The 21,530-nt window shown below is 46.2% G+C and overlaps 2 long non-coding RNA genes across 2 annotated transcripts; one reads left to right on the top strand and one right to left on the bottom strand.

Moving 5' to 3' along the window:
* Window positions 1–124: 124 nt before the first annotated feature.
* LOC146890532 (uncharacterized) lies at window positions 125–8,427 on the bottom strand. The gene is made up of 3 exons (XR_014998677.2): window positions 7,624–8,427; window positions 3,748–4,458; window positions 125–3,363 (listed from the first exon to the last, which is right to left on the bottom strand). It is a non-coding gene; the product is annotated as an uncharacterized LOC146890532 (long non-coding RNA).
* LOC146890533 (uncharacterized) lies at window positions 8,325–14,426 on the top strand. The gene is made up of 2 exons (XR_014998676.2): window positions 8,325–8,669; window positions 12,204–14,426. It is a non-coding gene; the product is annotated as an uncharacterized LOC146890533 (long non-coding RNA).
* Window positions 14,427–21,530: the final 7,104 nt, after the last annotated feature.

Here is a 21,530-nt window from a genome sequence, read left to right as displayed (position 1 = left end):
GCCTAACTGGTACAGAAAATGAAAATGTCAAGACAATTTAAAACAATGTTTTAATTTAAACAACTTAAAACTCCCTGAAGAGTGTGCACAGCGACCCCAACAGGGCAAAACCTTGGAGGAAAAGAGAAACCTCAGTGGCCCATCTGCTCCACAGTCCCTCTGGGAAGTAGGGACAAGTGCCTGGGAAGCGGGGCAAGGGCAGCAGACATTTCCTTGCTCACAGTCCTGGAGGCTGAATGTGTGAGCGGCTGTACATGCCAGGGTGCTCAAGGGACAGGGGGCTTCCTCATGAACTCGACACGACCCACGTTTGATGGTCTGCTGTCAACCAGAGGCAAAAATGTTGTCTCTGTAGAGTTTATTTTAATATGTTGTAAGAACTTAACTCATTTTCCTTTTGTTCATTTCAAGACAGAGTCTCTCTAGGTAGCCCTGGCTGCCTTGGAACTTGTTATGTAGATCAGGTTTTCCTCGAACCCACAGAGATCCACGTATGTTGGATCCCAAGTCCTGGATTAAAGGCAGGTGTTACCCCTCCCAGCCTTATTTAGGGAATTATATCAGATAGAAACTCAAACCTTTAAGAAACAATCAAGAGCACTGGGAAGAATCAGCACTTAGAGAAAGTCACCCTCGTTCCTCAAGCCTTTGTGACTGCGCACTGTGCACGGTCCTGTTTATACACACCAGCCCTGCGATAGCCCAAGTGAGAAAGATGGGTAAGGAGGTTGACGGTGTGCACAGCAGCTTCTGTCTATGTCTCACAAAGTGCTGCCCCTATAACTGTGAGATGGTGGAAAAATCAGAGCCCATCGTCCCCAACCCAACTACCAAAGATACATTACGATCAGATATAGATGGAAAACATAAAATGGAGCCCTATAATCTTGTCAAACAATCCAAAAGGAGATGTAAAAGGAGGAGCAAACAGAAAGCCCAGATGAGGAACCTAAATCTATTGTGACAAAAATCAACATCAAACCATCCTATTCAAAGGTCATCAGAATGGCTTTCAGAAGTGAGGCCTGGCTACGGGCTGTCTTCCAGAGCTGTAGTTTCAGTGGGGGAGCTGGGGATCAGTGATGAGTCTGTCGTACAAGAGATCGGCACAAGAAGGTGCCTCTTGTAACCTCAGTAGTCTTCAGAGCAGAGAATTAAAGCAACCCGAGAGAGACTTCATAATAACAGAGCAATCAATCATTCATAAAGACAGAGATCATAAATATGAATGCATCTAGTGACAGAGCGCTCCCGTACATAAAGCAAACGTTGACAGAATAGCAGGGACATACATTTGCATAATAATAAGTGGAAATTTAACAGCTGATATCTAAAATAGACAGAACAACTAGACATGAAGAAACAGGAGGAGGAGGATAAAAGCCACAGACTGGGAGAAAATATTTACAAACTATATCTGGAAAAGTCTCATCCAAGATCTGCATAGAATTCTTAAAACTTGATGAGAAGAAAATTTTTAAGAACTAATTTAAAAACTGTCAAAAGATTTGAATTTCTACAGATGAGAAACATAGATGGCCAGGATGCAGGGGGAGAGGTTCCCACGTGTTGTCAGAGACCACACATTAAAGCCTCAGTGAGATGCACCCCCATGAAGGCAGGAATCTGAATCCCAATAATGACAAGCACCGGCGACAAGGTGAAGCAACAGGAATGTTCATGCCCTGCTCGTGGTGATTACCCCGTGCAGCCATTTCTGAAGTACGAGTTGACCACACTCTTCCCACTGGACCAGGCAACCTCTCTTCTAGGTACTTTTCCAACTTACCTGGAAAACTATGTGCACGCAAACGGCTGCCACAAATATTTATGGTGACTCTTTAATCCTCACCCTGCTGTGGAATTCTGTCCCTGGGCATGACAGGGCAGTTGTCATCTAACACTGTAGTAGCTATGAGAACTCCAATGAGATCCTGGAAGACTGAACCACCTGACTAACATTCCCTCAAGTGACAAGGGGATCACAAGACCCTGCTCATCCCCAAGGATATATAAGTAGCTAACAGTTGCTGTGAAGGGTGGCTCTTCTTTAGTGATGTAGCTACCTATCAGCTGCCCATGCCTGTTTAGTACAAGAAACCATGGATGTAAAAGTAGATGCAACATCTGAGAACAAGGTCCCTCGGGTCCTGAGCATGGGAGCTTCTGTCTCCATGGATCTGGTATGCACCATCTTCCTAACCCTGAGATCTGTTACCCAGTGCTGTCCAGGGGTGCCATGGAGGCATTGCCACTAGGAGTGACTAGTTAATACCTCAACCCCCTCATCCCTCCCTTCCCCTACAGGGTTGGGGTGAGTGGAACTCCAAACTTAGGAACATGGTTTGGATTTAGTGACAAGTACCCACCTTAGATCCCACTAAAATTGACCTCATTAAAGAAAAAAGTTGCCCCCAAACACCCAGGAAGTCCCCAGGGATACAGCTATGCTGTGTGAGGAACCAGGCTCAGAGAACTGACTATACCTGTTCCTTGTTATTTCAAGATATCACATCTTGAACTAACTTTGAAAATGAAATTGTCATAAACCAGAAGTGGCAGGGTGCACCTATGACACCAGTGCTCAGGAGACTGAAGCAGGAAGATCGTAAGTTCGAGGCCAGCCTGGACTTCAGAGTGAGAAGTCAGAGTGGGAAGTCAGAAATGAAGAAGAGAATACAAAATGAGATAATATGAAGCAACCATGAGCATAATATTAGAAATAAAGCCCAGAGGCTCAAATATGGAAGAAAATATCATATATGGCATGTTTCCGAAAAAGATTTGCTCCACAGAAACATCAGTTTAGTCTAGAGACTTTCAACATTTGCATTTGGAGAACTTGAGCCATATAAAATATATATTATATAATAATGTATACATATGAAACCTACAAGAGAAGCCCAAAGAAAGACCAGCTGTCCTTTCCCCTGCGTGGCTGTATCCTCTGGCAATTGCATCATATAGTTTCTGTCTGGATGTATATACATGTTTTCTCTAAACTTAGAGGGAGCTGTGTGCATCCAAACACCTATCCTTCAGACATTCGCCTTCTAAACAGTTTAGGTGTGTTCCACGAGACCACGGATGGCCCCTAAAACATTCACAGGGCAGCTATCAAGTTCAGTAAATTTAATATTGACACCATACTTCATCACGTCTTCTGTCTGTGTTCCACTTGGATCCTGACCCCGTTGCGTCCTTCATCATTTTTTTTCCTCCAGCACAGGATCTATTCTAGGCTCCTGCTATGCTTCATTCTCCTTGATTCTTAATCCCTGGCTCGTCGCTGCCTCGATGACATTGACAGAGTGTTTGCCTTGCTGGTCATATAGAACACATTTGTGATACTGTAACCCTGTGCTGGGAAGGAGAGGAGAGAGGCCGTTACAAGCACAGGGATTTGCGGGGGTGGGGGTGACAAAGGCCAGTGGGAAGTTGGCCCACTCACATCCATATTTCCTGCCTCTTCTAAAACACTCTATGCTGTTCCCATCATGGACAGAATCAGTAGGTACCTGGTTTGCAGTCAAAGGACTTATCTGATGGCTTTGACATCCATTCCTTGATCTCCTCTCTGTTCTATATGCACAGGATAGGCTGGGAGGGAGGGGACTTTAAGGACTCACATGCACCCATACCTTGCAGGAGGCAGGGCCTGGCAACATCCTTCCATGTCAGGCCTGGCTGGATTCTGTGGCCTCCTGGGTTCATGACACATGGGATTTAGATCAGCTCCCTACTTACCTGGAATAGTCACACAGTACTGTTGGGAGTTGCTCAAGGAAGAAATCGACAAATGGTGATAGGGAATATTTTCGTTATTCTGAGCAATCTGAACTCTGGGCCAAACACAGTTCATGGAATTGGAAGGTCTGAGGAAAAGCTGCAGGCCTGGTAAGCACTGTTGAGTGTTCTAACATGAAGGACTAGGGTCTTCGGAGGAGATGTCATCCAGACTTTACTCATCACTTATTTACAGTGGACCCTGACATCCACCCTGCTGTCATGGTCGATGATAGAAAGACAGCAGGCTTTGCAATTTCTTTCATCTGGTCCTTCATTTCCCACCTTTCCAAACCGGTCCTCTTCTGGTCTTGGCTAAGCAGCAGGATCTTCTGTCTTCTGCAGCACTGTCTCTCTCAAGACCTCCTCAAGGAGTCCTATTACTCATGCAACCTCCCCAAACTGCCAGTGAAGAATTATAATAAAAATAATAGAAAAAACCAACCAGGCCTCTTTTATTTTGAAATGGAGTCTGAACGTGTAGGAAGCTGACTGTTAGCATGATCTCAGCAACAAGTAAACTCTGAGCTCAGGGGCAGATCCTGCTGGGGGTTCGCTCTGAGAGAAAAGCGCTGCCTGGAGAAGAGGGTGGAGATGCAGGTAGACCAGAGGACAAGCGGCTGAAATGAAGCTCCGGTTTCTCCCGCGGCTGGCTGCAGAATTTCTGAGAATCTGTGTGGGAAGGAGGAACCAGAGCAAGAAAAGGGCAAGAGTCAGATTTTTCCTTCTCACCTGGGCATCAAAAGAGATTGTGGAGACTGGGCTGAGGGGAGGCCTTGATTGTGTTTTATATGGCTTTAGGTTCCTCCATGCTCCTAAACACATGTATCTAACATCACTAAACAGCATTGTGTTTTCTACAGTGATTTGGACTCAAATTCTCACTTACTAATCTACCATGCTTTACTATTTTGTTTGGTATTACTACCATGTTTTTTTTTGGGGGGGGGGGTTAGATTTTAAATGAGTGTTTTGGCTGCATGTGTTGAAATAACCAGGCTAGCTAAGGAAAAAACAATTATATTTTATTTATTATAAGGGGAAAACTCACAAAATAGGAAATGAGAAATCCAAGCACAGCAATGTCCCACGGGAAAAGATACAGAGAGAGCACACACTCGAAGGTGCACACGTTTTACCCTGGGTCCCAGAGAAGCCACACCTTAACTAAGACCAACCTCTTAAAGATGATTGGCTAACAAGGTTCCCCATCATGCATGTATGTCTGTGTACTACTAAGTACATGCCTGTGCACTTGAAAGCCAGAGGAGGAAGTGAAAACTGGAGTTAGAGACAGTTGTAAGTCATAATGTGGGTCCCGGGAACAAACCTCTGGGAAGAGTAGACAATACTACTTCCTCTGGGAAGTCCTCTGGAAGAGTAGCCATTGCTCTTAACCACTGAGCAATTTTTTCAGCCCTATTATGGTATTTAAAGTATTATTATTGGGGGCATTCATGCACACCACGGCACACATATGGAGGTCTGAGGACAACTTTGTGGAGTCAGTTTCTCTTCCTTCATCATTGCATCAGTTCTGGGGACCGAATTCATGCCAGGCTTGCACAACAAACATCTCTATTTCTAAGCCATCTTGCAAGCCCTTGGGTATTATTTTGAGGTTATTGTACGAATACGGATCCAGAGTTGTAAAGTTACGAAGACTATCTTGTGAGCCAGTCCATCAGCCTGCCATGGTTTCATAGATGCTGGCAGGAGGCGCCGACATCCTGGGTCAGAGATGATGGGCAAAGAGCATGGCTTTTCAAACCATTGTTCCCAAGCCCCTCAGTGATGTGCCTGGGTCCAGTCAGATGTCAGCACACATGAGCGCTGCAGTCTCTGAGGATAGGAACTCAGATATTTGTTACCAGGCAGAGAAGCAGTCCATAATTTGTTTCTGGAGGAGATACCGCCATTGTCTTTTGAGGATGTTTGCTATGTAGGCCTTCTGGAAAAGACCACTCAGGACAAAGGGCAGCTAGTGTGTCATTTGAAAAAACATGCAGAAATGTAAGACACCTGTAGGGGGATGTTTTCTAATGCACCCCACAGACAGCTTGTGACGAAGGCTTTGAAGCTAACAGCACAGCCAACAGCCACAGTGCCAGACAGAGTGGCACATACTTTCAACCCCAGCAACTGGAATACAGGGGCAGGTGGATCTCTGTAAGTTGAATCCAGGCAAACCAGGACTACAGAGAGACCCTGTCTCAGAGAAGAAAACATGATGATGGTGGTGCCCAGTTTAACTGATCCACTTTTACACAGCCCCCTGTTACTTTTACACACCCACAGCAGGCTGGATCTCTTTCCATCAATTACTGTAACTGAAACAATTCTCCACAGATAACCTCACAGGTTCACTGAGACTCTCTTCCAGGAAATTCTGGGTTGTGTCAAGTTGGCAAGGCTAACCGACCATCCCAGTGGGTCTGAGGATGAGAGTCTGGAGTTACCCGGGTAACATCAACCATTCCCATGTCCAGTGCAAATACACTAAGTATGGGGGTTATGCTGCTAGGCACCTTCTGGGGAGGGGTGTGTGCCTTAGAGCTGATGGTTCTACTCCTGGCTGAAAAATGAAGGTCTACAGCACAGCTTAAACATTCTTCAAGTCAGGGCCTGGGGTCCCTGGGAGGAGACTCACCTGAAAGTCTCATGGGTGAGAACTGCGCTCGCTCTCTGTCTCTGTCTCTCTCTCTCTCTCTCTCTCAGCATGGCTGCGGCAAGGTAAGGGAAGCTGCACCTTGCAATAAGGAGGCCACGGTTTTCTCAGCCATGTCACTTTTAAAAATCACATTTTAATTTATTTTGTGTGGTTTTGGTGGTTATGGGGTGGCGGGGCACACATGTGTGGAGGTAAGAGGACAACACGCATGAAGTTGGTCCTCTCCTCCCGTCACGAGGGCCCCAGGGGGTGAACTAAGGCTGTCTGTTCCCGGCTGAGCCAGCTTGCTGTCCCTGGATTTACACTTTGATCTTTTCCTCCAATAATTTGTCATGGCCCATGCTAAATACACAAACAATGAAAGACTTGTTTGGCGAGCAGCTTCCTGCCGCCTCCCGTGCTGTCCTAGCTCAGACTGCCCCATCTACAGAGACGTTTCCTACCGATCCCAACCAAGATGACGTTTTGCTTTTATGTCTCTGTGACTCTCCTGAAATCTAGAACATTCTCCCATATTTCAGGCCAGTTTTCTTGTAGTCTGGCCAGCATTCTGGGATTGCCCAGCTGGTCCACCTGTCTCCTTTATTACTCTCCTGGATGCCCTTGAATCAGAAATAATCCGGGGCAGTAATTTCCAGAATTGGCTAGAATAGCATGATTCAGGGTTGTTTTTTTTTTTAAATTGAAGGCTTTAAAAATGTTGAATTTATTATTATGCTTGTGCATGATGTGGGGGGCAGGGTATGTACCACAGTGTGCCACTTGGAGGCCAGAGGATGACTTTGTGGCGTCATCTTTCTCCTTCCACCTTTATGTGGGTTCCCGGGGCTGAAAGCAGGTCACCAGGCTTATGTGGCAAACCCCTTTACCCACTGAGCCATCTCACTGTCCCCTTGAAGGTTTGTGGGAAAACCTAAGATTTTAAAATGGCGGCTATCAGGTAAGCATGGTTAACAGTTAAGCATTAACTTACCTATTTCCGGAAGTCAGAACTCATAGTGTCATCTCCCCCTCCCCACAACCCCTACTCCCCCTCCCCCGTGCTGCTTTGGGTGCTCTTCCCCTTTCTAAATAAGAATTATCTTCTTATTCCACCACGGTGGAGCCGTCAGCACTGCCCGTCAGCCTGTGGGAAGAGAATGGTAATCAATGCAGGACAACTTTACCTTTGGGCAGAGTGGAATATTCCAGAACATTCCTTCCCTTTCTAAAGGAGGTCTTCCTTCTTTGGTTAGTTCTTCTTCCTCGTTCCTTTTCATCTCTAAGCCTTTAAACAACTAAAAGAGGAATGTTTCACACTAACTGAAAGCCCTGGGGCTTAAGTGACAGCCAGAGGCTTTCCCACAGGGTTCTTTCCCATCACCAGTAATGTGACTTTCTCCAAAGACAGACTGGATTTGGATTTGGCCAAAACCCCCGCAATGTCCCCTCCACTCACCCTACTTATAAACTGTACACAGAGAGTGGCCATTCACGATTTAACCAGTGGTCTAAATGCTCCCATGACCTTTCTGGAAGTTTGGAATTTGCCTTTCATTACATAAACATATTCTTCACTAAGAGGTAATCCTGTTTAAGCCGAGCCGACATAATCTTATTAAGGGTGCACAGTTCGGAAGGCATGACAGAGGGAGCAGAGCCGGGGTCCGCCTTCAGTGACAGAAGCAGCCTTCTGAGTACACACGCAGGCAGCAGGGGCCTCTGCTCCCTGCCCAAGGGGTCGCTACAGCAGCTACCTCATGCCACTCAGCCCACGGGCTGGAAGGAGAAAGAAACAGCACAGATACGAGCAAATGGGGCGACGGTTCCCTTCCAGGCCTGGGCAAACCTTCCCTCCCATCCCAGACCACGCCCCCTCAAGGCTCTGGAGGTGCCATGAAAAAAGCTTTAGCGTTTCCTTCCCTAGTAGGAGCTTGTGGCCCTGGCTCTACCCTCTGCCCTCACGGCCTCCTGGGTCATCCCCGTGTCTTAAAGGTGGGAAGACTGGTAAATACACAGAACGGTCCAAGTTCCTCTCAGTGTAGTCTCTACCTGGCACCTGTGACTCCCGTGATGTCGAAATAGGGTCTCTGTAGAAACCACAGGTTGGGAAGTATTCACAATGCAAAGGAGACCCTATTTTCAAAATCAAGTCAGCATCACAGAGAGAAGGCCACATGAAGAAGGAGGCACAATGATGTATCCACAAACCAGAGAGTCTCGGAAGAAAAAGGTGTGTGTATCCGTGCCCAGGGATGGAGGGTGAGAGGCTGGGGTATGAGAGAAGCCACACCTCATAGCCGAAAAGGATCACTCAAGGAAGTTGCTTCGCACAGGCACCGACATTCTAATGCCACCATTGTGGGCTATAATGTCAGAAGGGACCCTGTGGAAATGTGACATCACAACCTTTTATGTCTGAATAGCTGACTTACCTCCTAATGGCACATCTGTTATCCCTGACTCATCAGTGTCTGCTGTTGAGGAGAGGCATAGCCACAGAGAGGACAAACTCAGTCTTGTAACAAAATCAACTCTAAAAAGGAAACGTTTTCTCCTTCACGTGGATCTCTTGTTTATAAGCTAAACCTGAGACTCTCGGGCACAGCACCCTTTCACTAATTACTGAGACCTGTTCCAAGAGACTGTCAAATTTTTACTTGAGGAACACCTTGCAAACAGGCTAACCCTCTCTATGATTTTACTTTTATCAAGTCAGGAAAGAAAGGAAAAAAGTTGAAATGTCCCTCCGTTACTCTTTACTGTAGGGAGTAATGCCTTTCAAAAGTCCAGCCCACCAAACTTCTCCTGTGCAGCAGAGGTCAATCTTCTGCCTGTGGGGTGACCACGTAATGCAAGCCCTAGCTTGCGGTGACCTGGAATATCCATTTCCTAATGTCCTCCCAGTTCAGGCTGGATTAAATATTGAAAGCAAACTCCAGAAAGATCTAAAGGGAAACTTGCTGGCGCTATGGCACCAACTGTGCCAGGCTGTTTAATAATTGATCCACTGGCGGCAGTGTTTGAATGCACTGTTTACTCCTCAACACCAAACAGCCGGGAGAGGGTCCCGGTCTCCACCAGCTGTGCCTTTGTCTCCTGGGTTTAAGAAGAACCTCTATATGTCTGCATATGTGCATCTGACGGCAAGGGAGTTAGAAACTGAGGCCAGAGCCCTGCATCAAGACTCTCTGCAGAGTAAACACCAGGCCAAGGCAGATTCGTCCTCCATGGGTCTAATATTCCAGATTAGCTTAGAGGGGTGCATCACCCCTGGCTGCCTGCAAGCATGGGGGTGGATTACTGGGTATGGCTGGTTATACGGGACCTTGCACCAACTCTGGTTTTAGACACAGTAAGAGGGACCCTCGGCTCTAAGGTGCTTTGCCACAGTAATGGTGAGTCTTTTTTTATTTTTCTTGACGAGAAGACCCTATTGAGGGACTCAGAGTTAGACAGATCCTGGATAGGCAGACAGATAGGAAAGGGCCCACTAATCAACAGTCAAGACGACTGACTTTTCACTTTCGACTTCTTCCTCATACTTCTGACTAATGACAAAAGCCCAAAAGGTGTTTTCTCTTGCCAGTAGGACTCCCATTCCCTGGGGCCAGTCTAGGCCAGATCAGGACATGTTTACCCCAAAGTCATGTGCCTACAATCCTCCCTTTGTTCAAACTGGCCAACCTAAATTCAGTAAGAAGACCCCTCAAATACCCTAAGATCCCCAGCGCTCAAGGAGAGACCTGACTTCGGTTTAGAGTTCCACTTCTCTTCAGAGGGTCTTTCTCTCCATGTGCCTTGCTCTGCGTTTGTTTCCTTGTAATAAGAGACTCTCTTCGCCATCTGATTCTGTCTTCTGTGCTCGAGATTCTCCCAGAGGCCACCTGGGATTCTTCCTTTTAACTCCTTAACCGGCAGAACCAGATCAAGACTCCATAGGCAATATTCTACTATGCTACTAGCTCCAAACCTTGGAAGGCTGGATGCATTTCCAGGGTTCCTTTCCATTGCAGCAGTGACCTCGCCATATAGTCCATATTCCACACCCATGAGGTCGTCATCTGGGCAGACCTGGATCCTCAAAATCAGCCCCCAGATTAGTGATTCGTTTCATAACCAACCCTGAGCTCGAGGAAGAGCCCCAGGACACCTGTGCGGCTGTTTTTCTCTACTCTTACTCAATTCTTCAAGCCTGATCACATTTCCAGTTGCACGGCTGAGCTGGTGAGATGATCTCACTGAGGCTTTGCCAACAGGAAAGCCCTGGGTATTCATCCACGCTTTTGTTTTATTTCCTCAGCAAACACAAAGACGCAGTAGCTTCTCTATTCCCATCCACGGAGAGGCCAGCTCCTTCCCCAGTTTAAGCATCCCAAGGTGTCAGGGCAGCTTTGCCTAGGGCTGGAATTGGACTCCTAACCCAGCTTCCTTTGAGGTAAACATCTCAGGATCTTAGCACACTCAACAAAGGGCACTGTGGCCTGTGTGCCTGAGATTACTCTCGGGTGACTTAGGTGAACAAAAGAAGTGTGGGAACAAGGGTAGGGGTGTGAGCTCTTGGCATTGGGATAGAAGAGCCAGGAAAGCAACTTGTTATCCATCTGTTTATCCACACATCCACCCATCTACATGTCCATCGATCCATACACTCACCCATCTGTCCACTGGCGCACGCATCCATCAATACACACGTGCATATATGCATATACACATATATCCACTTACCCATCCATCTATCTGTCCACCTATCCATCCTGACATATGTATGCCCATCCATCCATCTACACATATACACACCCGTCCATTCATTCACATATTCATCCACCCATCCACCCATCCACACATCTATCCACACATAGACAAATATATGCACACATCCATATGTACACACATCTATCAATCCATATGCACACCTATCCATTCATCCACACATGTACACACCATCCATCCACACATCCACATATATATGCACATATCCATCCATATATGTATACATATTCCTCCATCCATCATCCATCTATACAACTATACACAAATGCATACACACATTCACCCTACATGCATCCATCCATTGGCTCAGCGTGTACTTCTCCAGCACTCAAAGGAGGCCAGTGCTGTATTAACACTGATACAGTGACCCAATGTACTGGTGGCATATGACATCTGAGTCCTAGTCACTATAGCTTTGGGACTAATCTCCGTGGCCACAACTGATAAACCAGTGCCCTTAATAGCAGAGTCATCTCTCTAGGCCCGGATTCCATTATTCGATAACTAAAGAATAAAACTGTGGCCCCAAGAGACCATGTCATTGTCCTGCATGTGCCTGTTCTGAGGTTAGAAGGTGTTCTGTAGGGCTTGAGGTCATCATGTTTCTACATTACAAGTGATGCTGTGTGCGGTCCATATAAACGCAGCGAGGGGGCCTCTGGGTAGCCAGTCTTGGTTTGATGAGTCCTCATGGTCTGGAAGTGCTTGTTCTCTCTGGAAAGCTGTGGGTTGGGTCCTCACTACCACAGAGCCCCTTCAGGCTGTTTGTGAAATACTTGTGAGGGCTGGCCATTACACACACACATACCACACACACTCACACACACACACACAGAATCCCTCTGATTCTCACCCGTGAAATGAAACATGATGACACTCATCAATGCTATTATTGCTTTCTATCTTCGGTCCAGGTCTTTCAACAGATCTCGCCTTATTCTGTCCTGTTCTACCATAAGACAACAACCTCTCCTCTGTACTGTTCCCTCCCCAGGCATGGACCCAACTGCACACTCACCAGAGAGGCATCTGCACAGGGGATTCAAAGTGTGTTCTTCGCCCTGCCCCAGTCAGCACCAGTGTCTCCATGGAGAGCCTCCACCTTGCCCTCATTGTCATGGCAGATCTGTCTCTGCTCATTTTCTGTGCCCATTCAACCAAAGCTCCACCAACACCTGTGACCACCCATGATGCCTCAGTGTGCCCCTTGGTGGCTTTAGCCTCGACTCCCCACCTTTTCCACTCTAGGTGGAGTAAAACTCTTCAGCAACTGATGCTTCCCAAGACCCTGCCTTGTGACCGTGACAACTGCTCACTCGCCCTAGCTACAGAAATATGCTTGTCACCTCCCGTCTGTATCTGAGAAGCAAAGAAGGGAACTGTCATGCACAGAGGCGGATGAAAGCCACAGCCTCTCAGAGGGCCGTGGGATCACCTGAACGCTTGCGTTAGCACAATGAGTCCCCTAGACTCTGTCCTCTGGCCAGAGAGCCCTGTTGTGTGCCACAGAAGGTCCACCGAGTAGGAGGTTGAGGACTCTCCTCATGCAAAGCTTTGATTTCTAGTTTTGTGACCACCCTCTTCACACGGAACCTGCAACTTTGTTCATTTCCTCTGCTGCCTATGGGCCATGGAGGTGGGCCTCCTTCCTGATGTCTCCAGCGAAGGCTGCAGAAGCTTAGGACGGGTTGAAGGGCACACGTGCCGCTCAGCCAGTCCATATTTCTGTGCAGAATTTTTCTAGGCATAGCCAGAACTTGTACCTGTTCAGAAAATCAAAAGGCTTTGGCATTCAATAACCAGTTGAAGACAGAATTCAAAATAACAGGAACAAGTCTTGAAGTGCCTTGGGCGTGCCTGGGATTTCCTTGCAGGAGGAAAGAATGTGAGACCTTGGGAAAGAAGTTACATACTAATTTTCTGGTCTACAGCTTGGAGAAGCCTAAATGTATAGGGCCCCCCACCCCCATAAACCTATGAACTGCTTGGGAGATGGAGGCAGAGGACTGGGGTGCAAGGCCTGGCTCTTGGTGAGCCTTGTGTTTCCTCTGTGGGCAAGTGTTGAATGCTGATAGGTGCGAGATGCCTGGGAACCTTCATGGCCCGTCTCAGACAGAGTCTTGTATATAAACCATCGTGCGGCACTTTAGGTAATTCTGATGTTTAACTCTTGCCAAGCAGACAAGGCTTGGAGAAAATTTAGAATGATTAGCAGTTTGCCATTGAAAACCTTACATGAATTCCAGCTGTAGGCATCAGTCTTGGGGAGGTGTGGTCCTGCCACAAAGCTTTCCCGTTTGCTGAAATCTGGACCCTCACTGGGTGCATAGGGAAAGCACAGCTATGGAGAGAGAGAGAGAGAGAGAGAGAGAGAGAGAGAGAGAGAGAGGCAGAACAAATCGAACGTGGAAATGGCTGCTTCTCCTGGTAGTCATGTCTTATTCATGAGCGCATCTCCTCAGCCTCAGACCGCAAGGAAATCTGTCTGAGAAGAAATTCTAGAGAAAATGGTGAACTTAAAATTTCTTCCTTTAACCAGCTTATGAATAATGCATCTTGTCCTATCCAAAGGGCTTATCAAGTTTGAGAAAATGGGGAAAGTAAATTTACCAAAATAAAAGGTAAAAGAGATATTCTAAATCATTCAAGTTCTCAAGATCCACAAAGTCTTCTAAGAACTGAGAAGAGTGGCCAGGAGGGATTCCTGTCCTTAATCCCTACTGTGTGTGTCAGGGGAAGGGGGTGGGGGGAGCTGTTTAACTGTCATACATGAAGAATGTCATCTAGCATGTGTTATAAGTTGGGCCCTTCCAGATGTGAAGACTGTCATTTAGCATACGGGGAGGGTAGATATTGTGACATAAAAAAAAATGTCATTTGATGATGTGGTAGTTTGAATGAAATTGGCCCCCATAATCTCATAGGTAGTGGCACTATAAAGAAATATGGCTTTGTTGGAGTGAGTGTGGTCTTGTTGGAGGAAGTGTGGCACTGTGGAGGCGGGCTGTGAAGTTTCCTGTGCTCAGGATACCGTATAGTGTCTCAGCCAACTTCCTGTTAGCTGCAAGTATAGGACTCTCAGCAGCTTCTCCAGCACCATATCTGCTGCACGTTGCTGCACGTTGCTGCACGTTGTCATGCCCCCACTATGATGATAATGGACTGGACCTCTGAAACTCTAAGAGAGCCACCCCAGTTAAACTTTCCCTTTATAAGAGTTGCTGTGGTCATGGTGTTCCTTCACAGCCATAAAAACCCTGACTGAGACAGATGACATTAACTTTCTATGTATAAAGCCTTCCCTGCCCCCTGCCCAAAGACAAAACTACAGTCCTGGGCTGGAGAGCCGGCTCAGGTGGCAAAGCGTTCACTGTGCGAGGAGACCTGATTTGGATCACTCGCACCTGTGTAAAAAGTTGAGCAGAGCAGAATGAACTTATATGGGATATTAGTTCCTCATGAAATCACAGTGACACAATTACTACTTCTTTAATGAAATAGCTTTAAAAGAGATAAGCAATATCAAATTTATATTTATTTATGAAGGAAAAATATCCATGGAACTCTGTAACTACGGTACAGAACGTGCAGCTCTGCCAAGTCACCTCAACGCCACTTTGCAGATCCATGGAAGGGTGATTCAAAGCTGTTCGCTGGAACAGTGCCTGGCTTACCAGCGCTGGCAGAGCAGGTGACAGGCCTCCTGCTTGTGTCCACGTCATAAGAGAGGGCACAGGTGATCGGAAGGAGCGATCTGCGTCTCAGGATCACGCTGTGCTTTTCTCTCCACAGTACTTGATCAGCACCTCTGAGACTTAAAATGCACCTGAAGGTTGGAGCTGACGTTATTTGTACGCGCCACTTGTTGAGCAGAGCTATCTGAACATCACTGAGCCTCCTGGGGCTTTCTTAGTTTGGTTACAGAGCAAGAATAATCTGATTTAGACCAGACACCAGATGCTCCAGTCACCCTCACACTGCTTCTGTCCAGGAGATATAGGTATGAAAACCTGCAATTCCAGCTGTTGTCTGTTTTCTTTCACTTGGACTAATGGCACGTCCCATTGATTGACTCCTTGAACACAGTTATTTGGGGAAATGGGGACATGAAAGACCCCACAGCAGCTGGTGGAATTCTGTCAATGACTAAAGCTAGAGCCCTGAGGTGTAGAGCAGGCAGCTTCAGAGAAGGAGGAAGCAGAGGTCTGGGCAAGCATGCTTGGGCTTCCTCCCTTGTAGGTAGCACTGCCTAGGCTCTCTGCAAGGTGCTGTGCTCCCAGGTTACTGTAGGCCTCGCAGCTGGGGGCTGCAGGACCAAGAATATGGTTACTCTCCGCCTAGCATCCTGGACAGATGTTCTGTCCTTCTGCCAATGGCCACAGGATAGCCCTGGGAGTCAGAAACCGAGCTAGCCAACAACTATTCATGTAATTCTGACATGAAACTTGTACAGAGACCCAAATGGTCTCGCCACAACACAGAAGTCAGGTTCAGCTACTAATTAGCAGCCGGTTAGGAAGAATGAACTCAGTCAAGAATTCACATTAAGGCACGGAGCAAATTGTGGCAATAGAAATGGTTTGATACTGGTCAGGGAACAGACACACACTCTGAGGGATAAGAGTCCACAAACATCCCAAAGGCACATGTCAGTACATGACAGAACTGCCATTTAAAGCCAGGAAGAATGATCTGGGCTGTTCACTCTCTGGTCTCAGGACCTTGAGGCCACTCTGGAGTCAAACACATGCAAGATGGAGCCAAATTTTAAAACAGATCATAAAAATGTCACAACAGAAACATTCCATCACTCTGAGCTGAGGAAGATGTTTTCATCCAGGAACCACAAAGACAAAGGGGAGAGACGTTTGACTACAGAATCTTGATAAAATAAAAAAAAAAAAAACTCACCTGCAGCACACAACAAGAGGCCGATTAATAAATGCAAAGAAGTAAAGACAAAAACAAAACACAACACAGGAACAACACTGGCTGGACAAGATGCCCAGAAGACATAAAAGGGCCAGCTGATCAATTTCACCCCGAGTTGTACCTGTCAAATCAACCTTCCTCCTTAGGAGTCAGAGGGGACACGGACACACACACTGCTAGTGGGTCATCATCTTGGAAAGAAGTTAACAAGATGAATCTAAGTTTAAAGGGCACATTCAGGGTTGGAGAGACGGCTCAGCCGTTAAGAGCACTGACTGCTCTGCCCGAGGACCCAGGTTCTGTTCCCAGAGCCCACGTGACAGCTCACTATCATCTGGAACTCCAGTTCCAGGGGATCCAGCACCCTTTCCTGGACTCTTCAGTCAGCAGGCACACACGTGGTGCACAGACATACACGCAAGCAAAACACCCATCAATTTTATTTTTTAAAAAAAAATAAAATTTAAATAGCACACTCTCAAAAATTCTACTTATAATTTACTGCAAACCTGGAGGTTTACAGAAATGGAATTCAACAAAATGTCTATTTCAAGGAGACTGGAGAAATAAGTAGGACTTAGCTATATAACAATCTTCAGCATCTCTCCTTTAGAAATAAAAGATGTCGGTCTAGATATGAAAACTGTCTAGGATGTTAAGGGAAGAAGTAGTTGTAGGGTATCATGTCAATCAAAGACATGTGAACAGATCGAATGTGAGACTAGGGACTTGGGAGAAGCAAGGAAGGGAGGGAGGAGCCTTCAGCCTTTATGTTCACTGGCATTCCCTTCAGTTCTAACGACATGGACACATCTTTTGGTAAGAAGCTAGCGAGGGGGTGCTTCCCCCTAGCTCTTCCATGAAAGCCTACCTGAAGTCCTAAGTCCGGCCTGTCTTAGTTATTTTTCTATCGTTGTGAAGAGATCCCATGACCAAGGCAACTCAAAAAAAGAAAGCGTTTAACTGGGGACTTGCTTACAGCTTCAGAAGGTGAGTTCATGACCATCATGGCAGGAAACATTGCAACAGGCAAGCAGGCAGGGCGCTGGAACAGTAGCTGACAGCTTACTTTTAATCCACAAATTGGAGGGGGAGGCTGGCACGGGCGTTTGGAACCTCAGTGATACAGCTCCTCCAACAAGGTCACACCTCCTAATCCTTCCACAACAGTTCCACCACCTAGGGACCAAGCACTTAAATGTATAAGCCAATGGAGGCTGTTCTTGTTCAAACCATCACATTCTATTCCCCGCCCCCATAGGCTTATAGTCGTATCAAGATGTAAAATACACTGAATCCAGCTCCCAAAGTTTCCCCATCGCCTGTCAGTCTCCAGACTGTTTAAAGTTCAAAATCTCTTCTGAGACCTAAGGCAATCTCTTCACTGTTACCCCCTGTAAAAATAAATCGAATTACACACTTCCAGCATACCATGGTACAGAATACACATTACCATTTCAAAAGGGAAGGAAGGAATGGTGAGGAAATACCCAATCAATAACAATGACTTCTGAAATGCAACTGAAGGTGATACAAAATGACATCTCCTCAGATCCAGCTGTCACTCGAACCCTTGCTCCATCCTTGCCGGGCTGGCCCTGCACAGGACAAGGCCACAAGCAGAGCAAATGCAGATGGATTGGATCATCTCACTTGAATGCTTCAAGAAACTGCCCCCGCTTCTGTAACCAGGCATCTGGCAGAACCCCTCTTCAGACACAGTGACACCGCATACACTCTCTTTTGGTCTTACTCAGGGACCTTTGGGATAAACACTCAGTTTCTGTGCCCTCCCACATTTAAAATGGTGCGGATTCCTAAAGGGCTCGGCGGCAGCACGTTTCTGTATTTAAATAGGAACAAATTCTTTTTGGTCCATTGTTCCTTTTATCTGACAGAACAAATTGGTTTTCTTACTTTCTATTTCTTGCTCTTTAATGATTTTTACAGTCTTGGGTAAATGTAGATTATTTTTACTGGGAAGATGGATCAAAAAGGATCCCGGGAGGTCTGAAGATTAGTTGCTTGTGCTGTGGGATAAAGGCCAGGTTCCCCCCAGAGATGCCACTGCATGCTCCATCCACAGACAAACTGTGTCCAAGGCTGCAGAGAGCACATTCCTTTGTTGACCATATATTATGAATGAGTCTTTCAAACTTTCTAGGGAAAATGGAACATTTTCATTGATTTCATTGATTCAAGGGTCAGCAAAATGGCTCAGTGAAGAAGGGTGATTGCTGCAAAGTAGAAAGATCTGAGTTCAATACCCAGAGTCCAAGTAAAGAAGGAGAGAACCAACTCTACCAAGTTGTCTTCTGGACTTGACATGTGTGCTGTGACACATGCGTGTCCCTCATCCTCTTATACACACACAACAGTAATAACGAAAATAAATTAAAATGTAAAACAATAAAGAAGATTGGGTCGCGATGAGTCAGGTTTATGATAGCCATGACTGAGTGTAACTTCACACTTTTCTATCTTGAATTGTTTGTTTAGTCTTCTGCTGTCATACTGAGGATCCATCCTGGGGCCTCACCCATCCTAGGTTAATGCTCTACCATTGAAGACAACCCAGGCTGGACATAAACTCATGACCCTCCTGCCTCATCCTCCTTAGCACACTGATTATGTATTATTCAAGTTAACACCATGGCTAACTTGAATGTGTATGCACATGTATGTGTGTGTTCATACACCTGTTCATGTCTGTGCAGATAAGCATGCATATAAAGACCAGGGTCAACCTTTAGTGTAGTTTTTTGGGAGATGTTCACCTAGTTTTTGAGGCAAGGTCTCAGCTGGGACCTAGATCTTGCCAGCTTGGCTAGGATGTCTGGTTAGTGAGCCCCAGGGATCCTTTTATCTCTGCTTCCCCAAAACAGATCCTGAGTACATACCACCCTTCTCCTTCTCCTCCTCCTCCTCCTCCTCCTCCTTCCTCTTCTTTTTCCTCCTCTTCTTTTCCTTCTTCTTTTAGATCCTAGGGAACAAACTTAACTCCTCTGCTTGCAAGGCAAGAACGTTACCTACTAAACTATATCCTCCTTGCTCCTTGAGTTTTTAATTTTTAGTTAATTTGTTAAAAACAAAAACAAAAACAAAAAACCAGAAGATGCAAAGCAGAACAGGAAATGTCTGGTCCATTTTTCAGCCCCTTTTCATTTTCAAAACAGAAGCATGTGGAAGTTAAAGGTCTGTGACCATTCCCTGTGCATGAAACAAAATTCTCTTTGCAATTCCAATACTAAGTCCTTTCCATTTGTCAGACACACTTTCTTACCAGCTTTCTTAATGAAGGGAGGGTTTACTTTGGCTCATTGTTGGAGGGCAGAGTTCATCACGGTGGGGAAGTCACAGCATCAGGAATGTGAACCAACAAGTCACATTTCACCTGCAATAAAAAGTCCCCATGGTCTTTCAGTCTCAAGACTGTTTAAAGTTCAAAATCTCTTTGGAGACTAAAGGCAATCTCGTCACTATTACCCCTTGTAAAATCAAAAATCAAATTGCATACTTCCAACATACAACGGCACAGAATATAGATTACCACTCCAACAGAGAGAGAAATGATAGAAGCTGGTTGTGTTGGCTAGTTTTATGTCAACTTGACGCAAACTAGAGTCACCTGAGAGAAGGGAACTCACTTAAGAAAATGCCTCTATAATATCTGGCTGTAGGCAAGCCTGTAAGGTGTTTTCTTAATTAGCGATTGATGGAAAAGGGCCCAGCCTATTGTGGGGGGGGGGCATTCCTAAGCTGGTGGTCCTGAGTTCTATAAGAAAGCAAGCTGAGTAAACCACGGGGAGCAAGCCAGTAAGCAGCTCCCCTTCATGGCCTCTGCATCAGCTCCTGCCTCCAGGTTCCTGTCCTGCTTGAGTTCCTGCCCTCACTGCTTTTGATGGTGCACTGTTACATGAAAGTGTGATCAAAATAAACCCTTTCCTCTCCAACTTGCTTAGGTCATTGTGTTTCACCACAGCAATTGTCACTGTCACTAGGACACTGGTGCTCAGCTTATTCTCCCCAATTTATAGAGTCCAGGACCCCAGCAACCGTGCTGCCTGCATCCAGATTAGGTCTTTTCTCTCAATTAACCTCTCTGGAAACAACTTCCTGAACACATCCAGAGGTGTTTCCATGGCAATTCTAAATCCAAGTAAGTTGATGTTGAAGGTGAACCACCACACTGTCCCAACAGAGGGTAAGGAAGAGAGGAAGTGCAGGTTTGCCTGCCCATCACCCTCCTCTCCGAACAGTGTCTCCTCTCACAGACAAAGAACTGTGGAAGTATTCAATATGACTTCACGAGTTTTGAAGCTATGGCATGAAGGAACTTGGTGACAAAAACCTAGTCTGAAGGAACCAAGTAAGCCCTGTGGACAGGACAGTCTGTGCGCCTCTTTCAAGGCTCCATCTTGAAACTATGGGTAGTAATATTCCTATGTGGTGTCAACCCCAGGAAAAATAAGTAGATTTAACAAAAGCAGCATGAAATTAAACAAAAGTTCTACACCACTTACCATAAGAAATGCCTGACTTGTTCCTGTGTAGTGGTGTGTTCGAGGTGAAGGTGCTCCTGTCCATGTGCCTGGAGAACAGGACTGTTCTTATGTGTCGATACATGTTATATAAGCGTGATACTTTGGTTTCTACCGACACCTACTTTATCCCAGTATCCCAGTTTCTCAGGTTAAGGAGTCTGTGGCTTGCTGCTGACCAGGAACGTTTATTGAATGAAAGTCCCCTGCGGGGTCATTTTCTTGTTCTGAGAGGGGAACACCGCGCCGGCCCCCAAGGAAAAGTATTTGTTCTGGGCTTTGAGCTTATTTTTGCCATGGTCACCCTTCCTCGCCTGCATTCGAGTTCGGCGCTGGATTTGGGATCCAGCTGCAGAGATTCCTTGCTCCTCCTGGACTATAGGAAAAGCAAATCTTCACTAACATGTAGACTCGAAGCTTTGGTCCTCAGTAATAGGATGCAGGAAGTGAACTCCCAGTCTTCTCCAACAGTTTTCTGTGCCCCAGGATCCTCAGATATGGTCCCTGAGGGCTAGATCCTAGGAGAGGGACACTTTCCTTGGGCTCAAATGCAGTGAGGTGTTTCAAGGTGGCTTTTACCCGCGCCCGCCACTGGTTGGGGGTTCTGCAAGGACTTTTCGTGTATGCATTCCAGACGTCACCCCAGCAAAGCCTCATCACACAAAGAATGGAGCAGGGCTGCTGTATTTCTCAGCAGGAAGGAGAGGTGTAGCGGAAGGTGGAAAAGCGGGGGTGGGGGTGGTGGGGGATGACGCGAGTCAAATAATCCCAAACTAACGCCAAAAGATCCCAATATATTTCTTTATTGTAAGGGAAAAACTCAAGAATAAGAAACAGAAAGTTCAGCC

The sequence above is a fragment of the Myodes glareolus genome, chromosome 23 (assembly GCF_982192425.1).
Source record: "Myodes glareolus chromosome 23, mMyoGla1.1, whole genome shotgun sequence".
NCBI lineage: Eukaryota > Metazoa > Chordata > Mammalia > Rodentia > Cricetidae > Myodes > Myodes glareolus.
Note: the sequence above shows the minus strand (reverse complement) of the source record. Positions and strands in the feature narration are given on the sequence as shown.